Source organism: Budorcas taxicolor, chromosome 17 (genome assembly GCF_023091745.1).
Source record: "Budorcas taxicolor isolate Tak-1 chromosome 17, Takin1.1, whole genome shotgun sequence".
Classification (NCBI taxonomy): domain Eukaryota; kingdom Metazoa; phylum Chordata; class Mammalia; order Artiodactyla; family Bovidae; genus Budorcas; species Budorcas taxicolor.
Window position 1 is genome coordinate 62870660 of NC_068926.1, and position 13603 is coordinate 62884262.

The following is a 13603-nucleotide window of genomic DNA, read 5'->3' on the forward strand; positions in this document are numbered from 1 at the left end:
CTGCTTGGCCTGCAGGATCTTAGTTCCCTGAGCAGGGATTGAACCCTTGGTCTTCAAAGTGAAAGCACAGATCCAAACCACTGGTCTGCCAGGGAATTCCCTGTGGAATAGAATTTTAGATATGGAATTGCTGGGGCCCAAGGGTTTGTATATTTCAAATTTCAAGATATTGCCATCCAGTAACATAAATATAGATATAGACATTTATAATATTTAAATATATAACTTTCTTACATAATATATTTATATAATAAATGATATACAAATGTATACTATATTTATATAATGCATTTAAATGTATTTAAATATGAAATGTATATAAATACATGTATGTTGATATACATAATACTTATACAAATTTAAATATATACTATATAAATACATAAAACACATGAAGAGACAAGACAAATGGAAGAAACCTCAATATGTTAAGTAGTGTGCAAAGTATACAGTATAAGTATGCAAAAAAATACCAAAATAGAATGTAAAAATTTGAAATAAATCATCAAAGTCCATATCTTAAATATTAAAAGTGACTTTCTTTGGGTGGGAACATGAATGGTTATGATTATTTCAGTGTTTTATGTTGAATATGAATTCCTTTTCTAATTAGAAAACAGGATCACAAATATTATGAAAAGTGCCTCTTTTTTAATTACAAAAGGCAATATGTAGCCATTGCACTAAGTCAAAAATAAAGAAAAGTGTTAGAAAAATAATGCTAATAACGTTCCTCTCCTCACCTCCAAGTTCATTCCCAGAGGTTAACAATGTGCAGGGCCTGGTGAGACTACTTCCATACTCCTTTTCTGGAGCAGGTTATTTTTACACTGGAAAAGAAAGAATGAATAAAAGACCTTACCAAAAAAAAAAATTTTTTTTTAAATTAAGACCCCCACGGCCCTTTCGCAGACCATCCCTCCCTTAACACCCACTGTGCCAAACTGTGTACCCTCTTTCCACGTCCAAACATCTTGCCCCCAAATAAACCCACTTGGGGCGCAGCTCCCCGGAGGCACCTGCGCCGCGGCCTTGGTGCGGCCCCAGCCCCGCCGGCCCCGGGCCGCGGCGAGTCAGGCTCCCTGCGCTGGGCCCGGCCGGCTGGGGGCTCCGGGCGAGGCCTCCCTCCAGCGTGGGTGGAGCCTGCGCCCGGCCGCCCTCCCGCCCGCTTTCTCCAGGAGTAATTAAGAGTGAAATCCCCCTCCTGGTGACCCCCGTGCTCTGGGCCCGGGCTGATTTACACATGAAAGGTCTACGGAGGGCCTGGGCTTTCTCCTTTTCACATTCACAATGAGGCGCGGCCTATAAATAAAACCTCTCTGAGAAAGGAGAGGCTTCAAAAATGTCTTTGTGTGTGTGAGTGTGTGAGTGTGTGTGTGTGTGTGTGTGTGTGTGTGTGTGTGAGAGAGAGAGAGAGAGAGAGAGAGAGCAGAGAAAAGGGAAAACGAAAAAGGGACCTCTACTAAGAGTTGGGATTTCTTATTGAGTGCTTATTCTGCTCAGCACCCTCACTTCGTTCAGGTGAGAGAGATACCATGGTACCTGTTTTATAGCTGAGGTCCAGGCAGGGGAAGACCTGCCCCAGATCCCACAGTGAATTAGGCGGAAAGCTTGGGCTCAGGAAGTGGGCTGAGCATGAGATATAAATGGGGTTCTCCATTATGATGGTTACAGGACCGTATGGATTGGTCAAAACTCACCGGACTATATACACTCAAAAGGGTATGTAAAGCATACTTTATGTAAAGCATACTGTAATACAGTTAGTTGCTTAGTCGTGTCTGACTCTTTGTGACCCCATGGACTGTAGCCTGCCAGACTCTTCTGTTCATGGAATTCTCCAGGCAAGAATACTGGAGTGGGTAGCCATTCCCTTCTCCAGGGAATCTTCCTGACCCAGGGATGGAACCTGGGTCTTCTGTGATCCAGGTGGATTCTTTACTGTCTCAGCCACCAAGGAAGCCCATACTGTAATAATCCTGACTTTAAAAAGGTAAAGGAGGGGAACTTCCCTGACAGTTCAGTGGTTAAGACTTAGCCTTCCACTGTAGGGGGTGCAGGTTCGATTCCTGGATGGGGAGCTAAGATCTCACATACCATGTGGCCAAGAAAGCCAAACCATAAAACAGAAATGATATTGTAACAAATTCAATAAAGGCTCAAAAAAATGGTCCACATTAAAAAAAAAATCTATTAAAAAAGAAACAGTAAAGGAAAATAAAATACACATACACATAAAAAGAAACAAAGGTGCTCACGGGCCAAGAACGGGTGAGGTCCCCTGGGTGCTTAGGGCCTGTCTGCACCTTCCATCTAGCAGGGCTGTTTCCTTATTCACCTCTGTATCCTCAGGCTCAGGGATGTAGGTAGGTACTGGGGAAATGTTTGCTTGCTTCGATGAATGAATGAGCTAAATAATTCTCTCTGGACCCATTTCTCCATCCGCAAAATGAGAAATTGATGAAACACTAAGGTGAAGTCCTACCCAACAGTTCAGAGGTCACCTCCTCGGGGAAGCCTTCCTGGATCCCCTCCCACTCTTAGGCTGGATCTGTTATCTCTTCTAGGCTCTCACAGAGCAAGGTTATACTCTCATCTCTGCACTGATCACACTGGATGGTATTTGTTGCTTCTGTGTGCTCTTCATGTAAATATTCAGGTTCTTTGCATTAGGGCCCGCATCTGTTTTATACTCCCAGTGCATGACACAGAGCAGGTGCAATGTCTAATGAATTAATGAAGTGATGCCTTTATTAATTCTGATCTGAGATCCAAAACTGAATCACGCTGGTGTTGGCTGGAGCTGGGCGAGTGTCTGAAGCAGCAGAAATGGTCCAGGGCACAGAACCAAGAAATCCCTGTGCAGCAGAAATGAGTTGAAAGGCTTGACTTGTGGAGCACCAAGAAAACAATCCTGCTGTGACCCTTGCAGGAAATCCAAGCCTCCTCCTGCATCAGGCAGGGGGGCCTGGGAGGAGAACAGTCAGCCTCCTCTGGAGGGCAGATGGTTTGCAGGAGGAGGGCTCCCCTGGCACCAGAAGCTGGCAATCTGCCTGCATCTGTTTGGGGCAGGGGTTGGGATGGGACATGTGAGGTACTTGAATGTTGTCAGGCCCCAGCTCTCCTATTTCTTAACTGTCCTTCAGCCTCACCAAGCCTCAGTCTCCACGTCTGTGAAGTGGGCAGAGAGTAGACTCCTACCTACTTCAACCCATTTATCAGGAGCGCCAAGGGACTTAATGGGGTCAAAATGCCTGCTATCTTGTGGTGCTCAAAAAACTTCTCAACCTCCTAAAATCTTTTCCCTTTTCCCCCAAAAGTATTTCACCCTAATTAGCAGCCACTCATGAGTTACTGATAATAGCATTAACTCTTTCTAAGGTTTATTAAGTAGCTGCTGTGTGTTCGTCACTGTTGCTGTTGTTCAGTTGCTAAGTCCTGTCTGACTCTTCGCGACCCCATGGACTGCAGGCTGCCAGACTTCCCTGTTAGGCATGGTACTATGTGTATTTTCTCATTTCCTCTTCACAACTATCTGGTAGGTTAGGTTTGTTTTTAATTCCCATTTTCCACAGAGAAAACCGATTTAGAGAGGTACTCGTCCGAGATCACACAGCCTCTAAGTGGTAAACCTGGGATGTAAAAGATCTGTTAATTCTGGGGAACGTTGTAATTCCCTGGAAGGTTTGTTCAAACACAGATGACTGGGCCCCACCTCTAAATTTCTGATGCAGCAGGTCTGGGGTGGAGCCTGAGAACTTGCATTTCTTACAAGTTCCCAGGTGATATTGCTGCTGCAGGTCCTGGGAGCACACTTTGAGAACTGCACTCTGAGCTTCATACCAAGGTTGCTCCACTGTCATTATCCCCATTAGGCAGGTTATGTCATGTCCAGCCTATTACATTAGGCTCAATTCAAAGAGTTTTGGTGGTGTTTTTTTTTTTTTAAGTTATTTTGGCTGTGTTGCTGCGCTTTGTCGGGTCTTTGTTGCTGTGCTTGGGCTTCTCCTTGCAGTGGTTTCTCTTGTGGGGCAAGAGCTCAGTAGTTGCAGCTCACGGGCTTAGTTGCTCTGCGGTATGTGGGATCTTCTCAGATCAGAGATCAAACCCATGTCCTTTACATTGACAGGTAGACTCCTAACCATTGGACTACCAGGGGAAGTCCTCAAAGACTTTGAAGTCTAGTATAATTTATTTGGCACTTGGCACCTATGACCCTATATTTCTCATTAACTCAAAAAAAAAAAACTGTTATCTGTTTATCATCTGTTTTAAAGGTGCAAAAAATAACTAGAAAGTATAAATGAGCAGAAAGGACAGGATTAGTTCTGGTTTCACCAATTACTCAGAGAGACAGCTTTTTGTTATACATGATTGTATGGTAGAGGCTCTCTGGATTAACTAATTTACTGAGGAATTTCCAGGTGTCCAGTGTTCAGGACTCAGTGCTTTCACTACTGGGGCCTGAGTTCAATCCCTGGTTGGGGAACTAAGATCCCATGGGCCATGATGAAGCCAAAACAAAAATCCCCCAACTCACTGGAGCTGGCTCCTGGATTAGCTGTCACTCACCTTGCCTACTGAACAATGTGATGCCCACAGCAGCTGGAGGACTGGTCTCTAGGACAACCAAAAACTCCTCCCACTGGCTTAACAGGGATGCAACTGGGCTTACCAAAAGTCAGCTGGGTGGGTTCTCCAGTCACTTGCTCTTGTTTTTAAATCACGTAATTGTATATGACTGATAAAGTAGGAGTGGGAAAAGAAAACTGATGTTGGGACTGCCCTGGTAGTCCAGTGGTTAAGAATCTGCTTGTCAATACAGGAGACACAGGTTTGATTCCTGATCCAGGAAGATGCCACATGGTGCAGGGCAACTAAGTCTGTGAGCCACAACTTCTAAAGCCCCATGCTAAGCAATAAGAGAAATCACCGCAAAGAGAAACCTGCTCAACACAACTAGAGAGTAGCCCCTGCAGCAACGAAGACCCAGCACAGCCAAAAATAAATAAATAAATAAATATTTTTTTAAAAAGAAAATTGATGTTTCTCCAAATGCAGTTGAATGCTTCGGAAAGATTTATTTAAAAAGTTAGTTGGCATGTGTCATTACAAACATGTCCACACTCATAGACAGTACAACACCGTCACATTAGAGTGAGCCCTAATGTGAACTGTGGACTCTGGGTGATAATGATGTTTTAATACAGGTCCATTCATTGTAACAAATGTACCACTCTGGTGGGGGATGTTGAGAACAGAGGAGGCTGAGTATGTGTGTATCGTTGATGGGGGGAGGGTTATGAGAAATCTTTGTACCTCTTGATAATATTGCTGTGAATCTAAAACTGCTCTGAAAATAAAGTCAATTTAAAAAGAAAGAAAAATGGAGCAAAGCCCCAGCTTGACACACAATGACCACATAATATAAGCACAAAGTAAACTTTGTCATAAACCACTGGGGCTGGGACTGGGGATGGGAGGACGATGAGGTCAGGGGGGCCTTAGGATCTACATCGACTTAAAGAACCTGAAGCTAGAACTCAGAGGAGTGGTTTCTGCAAGAAGGATGTGGGGGAATGCCAAGCAGGTAACTCAGATTAAGCTCAAAGAAAAAGCTCTGGCCCTATATCAAAAGATGGGTGAATGAATATACAGCCATAGGTGTTTAAATTAGAATATTTCAGGGCTATATCCTTTTTTTTTTAATCATTTCCTGCTTCGATGGACTTTTTCAATAAACTTACCAACTATTCATCTGTTGAGATGGAATAAGAGATGCTACTTACAGATAACTTTTTAAAATTGGAGACAAGAGGGAGGGGATGGTGCAGTTCTTGATTTTTTAATTCTTTTTGGTGTGTTGGGGTGGGGGCAGCTTGCAGCTTTGGGATCTAAGTTCCCCCAAGAGGGATCAAACCCATCGCTTGGCAGTGAAAGCACGGAGTCCTAACCACTGGATTGCCAGGGAAGTCCCACTTTCCCATCTTTAAATGGTTAAAAGCTAACATTGTCCTCTTGAGGAGGTGGGCAGGCATGGAAAATTTTACACTCCGTTTCCAGATGTTCATAGAATACCCTCCTGACCCCCCACCCCTTATATGTATATCCACTCTCCCCCACCCCCCGTGCAGGACCAGGGATTGAACTGACACATTTTTCAGTGAGAATGCAGAATCCTGATCACTGGACTGCCAGGGAATTCCCAACCTCCACTATGGAGAGGGTGATCCATGGAACCCTGAGTAGGGAGCCCCTGAATTTGAGGATCTAAAGTCCCTCAAGCCCCTCACTGGAAAAGACTCTGATGGTGGGAAAGACTGGGGACAGGAGAAGGGGATGACAGAGGTTGGATGGCATCACCTACTCAATAGACATGAGTTTGAGCAAACTCCGGGAGATAGTGAGGAACAGGGAAGCCTGGTGTGCTGCAGCCCATGGGGTCGCAAAGAGTTAGACATGACTGAGCGATTGAACAGTAACAACTAGCCCGTCTAGCTCTGATGTTAATAGCGTAGTAAAAACAACAGCAGTAATAACAGGATCCAGAAGTCTTCAGACACTGACTCTGGGCCAGCACCGTTACTTCATTTAATCTTTTCACAGCCCTGTAAATAATAACGATGCAAACACTCTTATTATTATTGTTTCTACTTTTCAGATGAAGAAACTGAGGCTTAGAGGGACTCATTAACTTGCTCAGGGAGTATGGCCGAGAAGTAGGGGCACCGGTTTCCAATTTGGCACTGTGGACACCAGAATTTCAGCACTTTCCCATGCCCATTCCAGGAGAGGATGGAAGCCCCATGGGGCTTTTTCAAGGCCAAAATCAAGTCGTGTTTGGAGAACATAGGAATGCTGGCCACCATTCATTCCTTCAAGCATTCATTCAACCATCATGCACGTGTCAGACACAGGCTGACTAATGTGTAGCTCATGACAGATGACGATGGTCCCTGCCCTCAAGCTGCCCTGTTCACTGCATCCTTCCTCTGACATCCCCAGCACCAGACTCAGGGTGTGAACAACCCCATGGCATGATCCTCAGGCCCTGCTCCAGTCCCTGGAGTCAGACTCTCTGAGGTTGGAGTTGAGGATCTGCATCTGACGAAGTCTCCCCAGGGTGACTTCTAGACACCAAGATGCGGGAACACCTGGAGGGAAGTTGAGGGGACTGGACAAGCAAGCCACGCTTACACAGAGAGAATTGTCTCTCTGGATTGTGGAGGTCACCAGGGAAGGCTTCTTGGTAGAGGTGACCTTTTGAGATGAGACTGGATGGGTGAGTAGGAGTGAACAGACCGAGAGGAAGGGGAAAGAGACACAGCAAGGAAGAAGACAGTCTCTGGCTTTAGGGAATTCACAGTGGGGGAGGGGGTAGTGAGAGGAGAGAGGAGGGAAGGGGACAGCAGCTTAGCAGAAGAATGTGACCAGGAGGCTCTGGGAAGGTGGTAGAGGCATCTGACTCAGCCTGAGGAATCAGGGGTGACTCTGCAGAGGAGGTGACTGTCTTCCAACACCCAGGTGTAAGTATCTGCTTCATCACATTTTTTTTTTGGTCACATGGCACTGCATGCACGCTCCTCGACCGGGGCTGAATTCGAACCCCTTGCACTGGAAGCACCAACAGAGTCTTAGCCACTGGACCACCAGCGAAGCCCCTTCATCACATGCACCTCAAGTGAAGAGAATGGGCAAGGAAAAGAACCAGGACTGGCCAGTCTCCCAGGACATGAGAGGCCTCTTATCAGCCCACTAAGAGTGGGCAGAAGCCACATCATCCCGTAATCAGGATGCTATTTTCACCTCCATTGTCAATGCTAAGCCTTTGTTTGTTTGAACTAAGTCCTTCCATCTAGAGTCCTTAGTGCCCAGTAGTAAATGGTGGAGCAGATTTCCTTTGTAATGGGACCTGGAGCACACCTGCTTAGAGCCACCCTATCACAGAAGAAGCACCGGATCTCTTCCCGCTCAGAATAACCCTGCTAGATACCGCTGGTGACTCAGATTAGGTGAATGGTAAGTAGGACTCTGGCCCTGGTCAACCTGGACTCAAATCCCCTGCCATCCATTTAAAAAAATTATTTACTGATTGATTTATTTGGCTACTCTGGGTCTTAGTTGTGGCATGCAAGATCCCTAGTTTCATCATTCAGACTCTTAGTTGCGGCATGTGGGATCTCATTCCCTGACCAGTGATGGAAGCCGGCCCCCTGCATTGGCCACAGAGCCCCCAGCCATTTCCTAATGACCTCTCCTCCCGCTGTGTGACTCGACTTTCTGATATCTCCATTTCCTCCTCCGGCCAAGCAGTCTACCAATGGTACCTCCTGTCTCCAAAGAGCTATGTTGAGAATGGAATGAATTTTCCTGTGAAATGCTTAGAAAAATGCCTAGCACACAGCAGGACCTCAGAAAATGCTGGGTAATTAATAAGAAGCAAAAGCTATTTTAAAAAAATGAGACTTGCTATAAAGACAGAGGTGCTCTTTTAGAGAGAGGAACCAGGGAAGCTCTCTCCAAGAAGATTCCCCTTGAATAAGGGGGAGACATAACCACACAAGTTGGGAGAAGAAAGTTCCAGGCAGGGGGCAGAGCATTTGCGAAGGCCTAGAGGTGGGGATGAATTTGGCTTGTGCAAAAGAAAGACAATACAGGGACTTGCCTGGTGATCCGGGGGCTAAGACTCTGAGCTCCTAACGTAGGGGACCCCGGTTCAAGCCCTGATCAGGGAATTAGATCCCACATGCTGCAACTAAAGTTCCTGCATGCCTCAACAGAGATCAAAGATCCCGTGTGCCACAACTAAGACCGGGCAAAGTCAAATCAATACATAAATATTAAAGGAAAAAAAAAAGGAAAGAAAGCCAATACAGACGAAATGTGATCCTACCATTACTGTTGTCATCTTCCAGCTGAAGAAAAGAGGCTCAGAGAAAGCAAAAGACTTGTCCAAGGGCACACAGGAAGTGTTGGAGGCAAGATTTGAATCTGGTCTCAACTTGAGCCAGAAATTTTATTTTTCTTCTAGCAGGGTTCAAGTTCATACAATGCTTACAGATTTGAATGGAGACCTGGAGCCTGATGGAAGCCTGAGAATGGGCCTCCATTTCAGATGAGATTTAAACAGACTTCCTCTTCACCAGAGTCACTGGTGCCAACGTCTGCCAACTTTAACACAGAAGATGTATAATGTTAAGATCAATGCTATGTGCATGAACAACTACAGGGTGGGGTGGGGGCTAGAAATTAAGAAGAGAAATGGATCCTCCAAGATCAGGCTCACAGGCAGGCAGGTGAGTCTTCTCTTCCTCCCCTGAAAAGTCTATGAATGGAAACAAAATATAGGTGCCATTTAAATCAGCAGCGGTGGGACTTCCCCAGGCAGTCCAGTGGCTAAGACTCCACGATTACCATGGGGGACATGGGTTAGATCCCTGGCTGAGCAGACTAAGATCCCACATGCCACTTAGCATGGCCAAAAGATAAAAAATAAATCAGCAGTGGCTCTAAAATGGAGGGCCCACAGGGAACTCGTACCTTCTAATTTATTTCTACCTGCAGTTTTTACAATTGACATATTTTCTTTTGTCACCAGAATAAGAACAACAGCAAAATAATAATAAAACTCTTAAATGTAAAAAAAAATTTTAGAACAGTTAGTATTTATTACTAGGAGAAGGCAATGGCCACTCCAGTACTCTTGCCTGGAAAATCCCATGGATAGAGGAGCCTGGTGGGCTTCAGTCCATGGGGTCGTGAAGAGTCGGACACGACTGAGCAACTTCACGTTCACTTTTCACTTTCATGCACTGGAGGAGGAAATGGCAGCCCACTCCAGTATTCTTGCCGGGAGACTCCCAGGGACGGCGGAGCCTGGTGGGCTGCCGTCTATGGGGTTGCACAGAGTCGGACACGACTGAAGCGACTTAGCAGCAGCAGCAGCAGCAGCAGTATTTATTACTGGGCAGCCTGGCATGGAAAATGCAAACAGAGGCTAACTGTCTGGGTGCAGTTTAGGATATAACTATGGGGTGCACCAAATCATTAGATAAAAACAAAGACAAGGTGTTATATTGAATGAAAGTGAAAGTGTTAATTGTTCAGCTGTGTCTGACTTTTTATCATCCTGTGGTCTGCCCATGCAGTTCTCCAGACAAGAATACTGGAGTGGGTTGCCATTCCTTTTTCCAGGAGATCTTCCTGACCCATTTTGCATGGTAGAGTCCAAATGTTGCGTCAAAATGTAACAAGCAGAATCATTTCATTAAAAAATATATATTGATTAAGCACCTGGTTTATGTCAGGCACTGGGTTCGGTGCTAGGATACCAGAGTAAGCAAAGTAGACAAGGTCCCTCCTCTTATGAAGCTCACCAGCTGCTTCAAAGTTATCAAGACAAGGAGTGGGAAGGGAATTCCTGGTAGAGGGAACAACATGGGCCAAGGCCCTGAGGTTGGGAGGGACTTGCCATATTTCATAAACAGAAAGAAGCTTAGCTCAGATGATGACTGAGGTGTCCTTAGTGAATATGGTGGCCAGAGGCAGTGATGGCCCTTTAGAAGAAAGATGGACTCCTAGTTTGCTAGCTTGGGGAGTGGATGGATGGTGGTGCCATTATAAGGCCACCTACCCAATGACAAGGGACCCCTAAAATGAGTAATCCAGTAAGAAAGGCAGGGACTGAGACAAACACCCATTACTGGATTATTCATTTTAGGGGTCCCTTGTACCGTCTTTCTCATGGTCTCCTCTTTCGTTTTCACAACCAATCAACCAGCAGGTGGAAATGTCTGTCAGATGTCCTCCACCCCTGTTTTGTCACAGCCACTGTCGTCTCTCCACTGGACTGGTGCATTAGCATGAGGGCTGCTCTGTCCCCTTACAGGCTCACCGCCTCCAATCTGTTCCCCACAGAGCAGCTGGGGTGACCCTTCTAAAGGGCCAATCTGACCAGACCTCTCCTCTCTGCAACCCTTCAACGGCTTTCTGTTTGATTAGGATAAAACCCAGTGCCTCACTCTGACCTCCAAGATCCTGTGGGATACACCATCACTGTACAATGAAATAAGCTAACAGAGGCTGGCAGGGGCTCTGGGGTGCGGGAGGCGGGTAGATTCTGGCTGGGGAGACTCAAAGGGAAAAAGATCCCAATAAATGGAGCTGTTGGAGGGAGGCTAGAGACTAGGAGGCTGGGGAGATGGCAACGTGATGCAGAGCTTGGAGACCTGTGTGGGTGACGCACAGAGTGGGTGGAGGTGCCCCTGGGAGGCCCTGCATGCCAATCCAAGGAGTCAGTGAAGAGAAATTATATCCTGTTCTAGAAGAAGAAGATTCAGTCCTCCTTAAATTTTAGGAAGTCACTGATGAGTATGTGAGAGGCAGTAATATAGGTGTTTGTCTACGTATCAGATATCTCTAAAAGGATCATCAGAAATGTCTAGTATGATGACCTTCTTTGTAGTGAAACTGGGTAGCTGGAGAACAGGAATGGGGGAGGCTTTTAAATCATTATTATTTATTACAACTATTTTGTAATTTTTACTGTATAGATGTATGTATTCAATACTTGAATACTTAATATAGTTTAAAAAATAATTTAATTAATATATTTATTTAGGGTGTGCTGGGTCTTCTTTGCTGCTCCGGCTTTTTTCTAGTTGGGGTGAGTAGGGGCTACTCTTTAGTTGTGGTGTACAGGCTTCTCATTGCAGTGGCTTCTCTTTTGTGGAGCACAGGCTCTAGGGTGTTTGGGCTTCATAAATTGCAGCTCCCGGGCTCTAGAGCACAGGCTGAGCAGTGGTGGTGCTTAATTGCCGCAAGGCATGTGGGATCTTCCCAGACCAGGGATCAAATTCGTGTCTCCTGCATTGGCAGGTGGACTGTTTACCACCGGGTCACCAGGGAAGCCCCTTATACTTAATAACGAAGGAAAAACATGTACTGCTAAAACGCAAAGACTTTGGGGTCAGACAACCATACATTTGAATCATGGCTCTGTCCCACTTGCTCTCTAGATTTGTCAGGATTTGCTTCTCTGAGGCTCAATTTCCTCATAAGTAAAACGGGGATAATAATAGTTCTTACTTCAAAGGCTTGTTGGAAGGATTAAATGAGATAATATATGATGACTGCCAGTACCATAGGAAGGGTAAGTTAAACAAATGCTATTACTATTTTTTTAAATGTAATTTAGACTGGAAGACACCCCCTCCAAGGATGTCTCAGTTTGACACAGGATGCGGGGGATGGGGGGGGGCGTGGTGGTGAAGGGAGGTGGGGAGGCAGAGATAAAAAGGGGATTGGAATCCGACTCAGCAGCGGTCCGCTTCTCTAAGCAAGCACTACCGCTCTAAGGCGCAAAGACCCTTGTCTGCAAAATGCGGTGCCAGCACACCTCGCTTCTAAGATCAAAGAGCTACTGGGTGGGGGCAATTAGTCCACTGCTAAGCGCAGCAGGCCGTGAGTTATGAGTGGTGAGGCTGACGATCTTCGGGGAGGACCTCTTTCTCTCTCTTCCAGGTCCGGGGACCTTTCAGTTTCTCCTCAGCCTCTCTTGTGGGGTGAGGTGGCGTGAGGGGACATTCTCTGCAAAGTAAGGTTTTCGTTTCTTGTTTCAATCAGGGGAAGCTGCTGGAGACGTCTCAGAGGCGAGGCCTTAAGGAGTCCCCGCACCTGGGCTCTCTCTATTCCTCTCGCAGATTCCACCTCTCTCCCTCCTACAAGGACCCTCAGATTAGACAGCCACGTTGAAGGTCTCAGGCGCGACTCATCTCCGGCCAGACTCGTGGGCGGCGCCCGCACATGCGGAGCCTGCCACCCACAGGGAGAGTGCGGTACTGCAGGTGAGCGTACCAGAGCCGCCCCCATCTATCCGGTCACCTTTCCGTCCATTACTCCGCGCCTTCCGGCGCCAGGCAGAAGGGATCCCTGCCCTCATGGGGCTTACAGTCTAATGGGACGAATACCAACAACAGACGTGCTGAGAGCAACTTCATGCTCTGCTTTTTGGTGAAAGTCTTCGTTTTCATAGCACAAGTAATACATATTCATTGCAGAATTTCTGAAAAGAAAATTAAAACCCAGACATACCTCTCTTACCATGTAAGTGTAATCTTTATCAACCGCTTAATATCCATTGGAAGAACTGCTGCTGAAGCTGAAGCTCTGATACTTAGGTCACCCGATGCGAAGAACTGACTCATTAGAAAAGACCCTGATGCTGGGAAAGATTGAAGGCAGGAAGAGAAGGGAACGACAGAGGATCAGATGGTTGGATGGCATAACCGACTCAATGGACTTGAGTTTGAACAAGCTCCAGGAGATGGTGAAGGACAGGGAAGCCTGGCGTGCTGCAGTCCATGGGGTAACGAAGTCAGACAGGACTGAGCGACTGAACAACAGCAACATAACTCTTATAGCATTTTCCCCATGCATTTTACAAAAATGGAAACACACATTTCACCATATTCTGTAGCCTGCTTTGTTGTGTTTAACAGCTTTATTAAGATATATTTCACAGACCAGACACTGGTCCTGTTTTTAACTTAATGTAACAGTGGTGGTGGTTTAGCTGCTAACTTGTGTCCGACTCTTGTGACCC